The 6,045-nt window shown below is 34.1% G+C and overlaps 1 long non-coding RNA gene across 1 annotated transcript; it reads right to left on the reverse strand.

Moving 5' to 3' along the window:
- Positions 1-2,085: 2,085 nt before the first annotated feature.
- Positions 2,086-5,738, reverse strand: LOC132621474 (uncharacterized). The gene is made up of 3 exons (XR_009575511.1): positions 5,243-5,738; positions 4,651-4,698; positions 2,086-3,734 (listed from the first exon to the last, which is right to left on the reverse strand). It is a non-coding gene; the product is annotated as an uncharacterized LOC132621474 (long non-coding RNA).
- Positions 5,739-6,045: the final 307 nt, after the last annotated feature.

Raw genomic sequence — 6,045 nt, forward strand, 5'->3', positions numbered from 1 at the left:
TATAGACATACAAATCACCTTCATAGTCAAAAAGGAATTTTAAAAGAGACATACAAATTACCTTTATATTAAAAAAAAAAAAAAAAAAGGATTTTAAAAGAGTCATACATTCGGGTTTTGTATGAGAAATTCACCCTTTTTATTTAATAAAGAACTTTCGAGAAAAAGACATATATCCATAATAAGGTTTTTAAAAGAGAGACATACCTTAGTTTGTTAAACAAGGTTTAACAATTCACTTTTTTTAATGAAGAACACCCAAACCCTAGCTTGAATCACTTTGGGAAGAATTATGTTGCAAACCCTAGGTTTTGGTCACAAGAATCATGTTAAGAATCATGGGTTTAATATTAGAATGGATTCGTAATGTTAAGGATGTCCTTACCTTTGATTTGAAGACTTGGGGGAATGATTTTCGTCCTTAGGGTTGTTTAGAAAGTGGAGGAATAAACAAAACAAGTGTCTTATTTATATTTTTCTGGTGAAAACGGGCCAAAGAACGCCCTCGAAGGACGGACCGTCCTTCGTGTTACGGACCGTTCTTTGGACCGTCCTTTAGTGAAAATTTCCAGAGAGTTCTGATGATTTTTGAGACGTTACGGTTCCATGTTACGGCCCGTAACACGTGTTACGGTCCGTAATGTCTCACTGTAACACAGGACAAATTTCCAGCGAAGACAAGCTTCAGTATAACGGGCATAACCTTTTGTACGCAACTTTTTTTGTGCTGGGCGACCTACCGTTGGAAAGCTATTTCAAAGATCTATCACTTTCATCAAGGAAGTTTTTCCAAATTCGCAACACATTTTCATGAAAATCGCCCAGAAGACAGACCTGCCAAAACTTAGGCGAATTTAAGAGCCCTTAAGAACTTCACTAGTTGGTTTGACTTCAAAACGACCATCTTCCACCCGAATTCATCAAGAATGGATTCATATAGATAAAATATCATCTTAATACTAGATTTTTACACATTCACACCTAGTTCAAGTTTACGGAGTGTTACAAGTACGATTTTTGACTCAAACATTCATATATATTAACTTTAGACAACTCAACATGTCTGAAGTTAGGTTTTAGCCATGCCAAACTTTCTATATGTTTAAAGTTTGTTGAAGTTAATTTTAAAAGGACTACATTTATAAAAACTTATAAACTTTGATTACCCTTAAATAGAATTCCTAAATCGACTATCTGTAAACTTTGCCCCTATTAATTCTTCAAACATGCTGGGTTCATTCAGGATAATGTGTGCTGGCCTTAGCTCCTAAAAGAACCAGTTGGTGCTTCCACTTTTGTCTGCCATGTCTTACCTATTTTAGAGATCATCTGCAAGCAATATACCTGTAGCTAGCTGTTATGTTACTGATCTTTCAAGGTTTGACAATTAAAAAGGTAAAATAAACTATATTATAACAGCAAAAGAATTACACAATATAGAGGGGGGAATCCTTACATGCAATCCTGTTCACAGCAAAGTATCATATACTAATTGAAAACGAAAAGAATAACATAACTCATGTAAAGTTAATTTGGTTTTGATGCATGTGCAAAATACGATAAACTTTTCTCTCCCGAGTGCAAAATTTTAGGAACCTTTTGCATCCATGCGGTTGCAAAAATAAGATACTCTCCTTCCATCTCAATTATGTGGCACACTCGATATAAGATACAATAAACAGAGTTTTAAAGGTAACGGATAAGTACTATTTATGAGTTGCAATTTTTTCATTCCAAAGTATATAGAACTTAGAAGCATGAAGAAAATCAAGGTCTGACTTAATTGTACTTTTAAGTTGAAAACCATATGCAACAGCAGTTTTCCAAAGTAGCTAGCATGCATTTAAAATCATAAAATGAGATCCAATATTTCGCTCTCGAATTAAATGTTTTAGAGTTGATTGATGATCAGTAGCCTATTAAGCTGTTGACTGAAAATGTATATATATTACTACTATTAAGAAGCACCTGTTGGTGCTCCTTTTTCGTCGTCCGTTGTGGACCCTCCTCCCCCCCCCCCCCCCCCCCCACAAATTAAAAAAAAAAAAAATTGGGCCACATATTAAATAGGCCCATAAAAAAAAATTGTAAAAAAAAAAAATGTGAACCCCATATATATTAAACAACAACTAATATTAAAAAAAATTGTGGGCCCCATATTAAACACTATCCAGTATTAAAAAAAAAAAAAAGTGAAACCCACCACATCCAAACTCACGGAAAAAAAAAGTGGACCCCATATTAACAAAATCAAGTAATATTAAAAAACAAAAAGTGAATCTCATATTTAAAAAACAAACAATGTTAAAAAAAATGTGGGCCCCATATTAAACACCATGCGTATTCGCAACAAACACTAATATAATAAATTTTTAAATACGGAGCACAAACTACAATGTTATATTAATCGTGTTTTGAACATAGTATCCCATATTGACAAAATCAAGCAATATATATAAAAAAAATGAATCCCATATTAAAAAAATAAACAATGTCAAAAAAAAAATGCAGACTTTGTATTCTTAGCAAACACTAATATAATAAAGTTTTAGATACGGAGCACAAATTACAATGTTATATCAATCGTGTTTTGAACATAATATATATATACAAAAAAAAAATGGGCCCCATATTAAACAGGCCCATTAAAAAAATTGTAAAAAACAATTGTGGGCCCCATATATATTAAACAACAACTAATATTAAAAAAAAAATTGGGCCCCATATTAAATACCATCCAGTATTAAAAAAAAAGTGGAACCCACCACATCCAAACTCACGGGAAAAAAAAGTGAACCCCATATTAACAAAATCAAGCAATATTAAAAAAAAAATGTGGGCCCCTTATTAAACACCGTGCGTATTCGTAGCAAACACTAATATAATAAAATTTTAAATACAGAGCACAAACTACAATATTATATTAATCGTGTTTTGAACATAGTATCCCATATTGACAAAATCAAGCAATATATTTTAAAAAAAATGAATTCCAAATTGTGGGCCCCATATTAAACACCATCCAGTATTAAAAAAAAAAAAAGTGGAATCCACCACATCCAAACTCACGGAAAAAAAAAAGTGGACCCCATATTAACAAAATCAAGCAATAGTGAAAAAAAAAAAGTGAATCCCATATTTAAAAAACAAACAATGTTAAAAAACAAATGTGAGCCCCATATTAAACACCATGTGTATTCGTAGCAAACTGTCACGACCCAACCCCGTGGGCCATGACTAGTGCCCGACCTGGGCACCCATACACGTGCCTCTTGGATATAGTCAAACTGAACCTAAGAACAATATGGAAACTTGCAAAAGAACTTCAAGGTTCACAACGTTATCATGTACATATATATCCAGATACACTGTCTCCTGAGGAGTCACAACTAATCAAATCATGAAATGATACGCAAGCCGACAAGGCTGCCACTACATATCAATATCATATGCAAGCTGACAAGGCTGCCATTACAGACGAACATCATGTCATAGCACATCGTACAGACACAGCTGAACAGAACTTATACACAACTCACACATATGTCTACAAACCTCTAAGAGTACGAATAGCGAAATATGACGGGACAGGGCCCCGTCGTACTCCTGGATAACGTATACATATATATATCACAAGATTTGTACTAAAAGTCTAGACTCCGGAACAACGGAGCCCTCAAAAACAGCTGAGTAGTAGTCCTATGCTGAAGGGTCGCCAAACCGACTATCTGTACCTGCGGGCATGAAACGCAGCCCCCCGAAGAAAGGGGGTCAGTACGAAATATGTACTGAGTATATAAAGCATGAAATACAATAAGGAAGATCATAACTGAAGTAGAGATTCCAGGAGACAAGTATGGTAATCAAGAAATCACTGTACCTGTGTCTTACGAAACAAAATCATGCATATCATTATCATATACCGTACCCGGCCCATTATGGGACTCGGTGAATAAAATCATATCATCATATCATCATACCATCATATCATCATATACATATACCGTACCCGGCCCTCTAGTGAGGGACTCGGTGAATAAAGTCGTGTACACGTATACCGTACCCGGCCCATCATGGGACTCGGTGCCATAATCATAACATCATATACATATACTGTACCCGACCCTCTAGTAAGGGACTCGGTGAATAATACAGCGACACTGTGCACGATAACATACCTGGCCCGGGACTCGGTGAATGATACAATAACAGTAAGCACGAGTAGAATATCATGAGCAACCATATGCAACTACATCATCATCTGAGACTCAACAGAATAAGTGAACTAACTAACACTCGAATATCAAGACAATAGTCATGGTAAGTACTCTTTTAAAGTCAATAAGAACTATATCAAATAGAGCCTCCGGAATCATGTGTCATGTATCAAGATAATGCGAAACAGCTATTAGAAGTCAAGGACATTAATCATTATATAGTCTTTAAGAATAGGAACTTTCACACATCAACTACTATCTAACGTATAGAGGACTCGAGGGAAACTCAATCTCTTAAGAGTTCTAACATCAAGAAGTGAATAAGAATCATGAATCACACTCAAGACTTATAAATAGAATTACTCCAAAGTTCATATCATTCATCACTTAGATCTAAGACATGCCAAAAGAAAGAAGGGACAGCTTTACATACCCGTTTAACGACTATTTGCAAATCCGTTCGCTTTGTCGCTCTTTTAGCCTATTTAACATAAGAATAACGTTATCGTTAGTAACTATACTTTCTAGTTCGTAAATCCGTAGCTCATCGCTTATATAACTTATTCTTTAACTTATACTTTCCCGATTAGGGTTTTTCATTATTTAAGGATTTAATGAAAATCGGGCAGCATTTCCCCTATATATTCGTCTAACCCGAATTTCCAATTGTTCTCCTGTTATCACAGAAATACCAACAATAGAGATATACATACAAATTCTTACCATTCGACCCATAAACAATTCTAACAATCCGACAACCCTTTTTATCCTTTTCAACCCACAATCCCATATAACAACCATAATCTTAACTATACTAATTTCTCCACTTGTATCATACAACTATCAACACCAACAACCACACTACTAATTAAACTTAATTTACCATGGCTAGTTTAAAATAGCCCCATACGGTTCAAACCCAATTTCCATATCAACATACACAATTCTTGCAATTAATTCCACATCCACCAATTCATACAAAGACTAATCATTTCTAAAGCATGTAGGAAAGTATTAAACCTTACCTTAACAAACTTGGCTAAAACCAACCATGGCCGTGAGCTTCCTCCATCTTTCTCCTCCAATTGTGATTGAAATTTAACCATTTAATTACCAAGGGCTGGCCGGCCATGGCTGGCCGTGAGCTTAACCACAAGCTGCCATGGCCGAGCTTTCTCCCCTTCTCTAAGCTTAAATTACCTTTCCTTTCTAATTCAATGATTTGGAAACAAGTTGTGGGTGAAATGTGACTTGTGAGTCACCATATAATTAATATATGGGCTGCCCTATGTTGACACATAATCCCCCTATAATGACTCATCTAATATTTTGCTGATTTGTTTTGTTTTGTTTTTTTTTTTAATTTAAAACGGGTGGGGCCCCAATTAAAAAATTAAATTAATTAATCACTAATTCTTACTTAGTAATCTAATCACAATTAATTTTTCCCTAATTTTCAATAATATTTCTATACTAAGTAAAATTTATAAACAATTTATGTTCTAATTAAAATTGAAAATTAAAGGTTCATATTTCATGTCCGAAAATAATTCCGCCTCCAACTTGAGTCAATTTACTTGCGAATAATTCGACGTATAAATATACGGGGTATAACACAAACACTAATATAATAAAGTTTTAAATACGGAGCACAAACTACAATGTTATATTAATCGTGTTTTGAACATAGTATCCCATATTGACAAAATCAAGTTGTTATGTTCACTAAAATAAATATACTTAAAATATTTATATTTTAAAATAAGATAGAATTTAATGCAAAAGACAACATGACAAGTAAAATAAGCTAAACCGAGAATATTTACCA

This window comes from Lycium barbarum, chromosome 2 (assembly GCF_019175385.1).
Source record: "Lycium barbarum isolate Lr01 chromosome 2, ASM1917538v2, whole genome shotgun sequence".
Taxonomy (NCBI): domain Eukaryota; kingdom Viridiplantae; phylum Streptophyta; class Magnoliopsida; order Solanales; family Solanaceae; genus Lycium; species Lycium barbarum.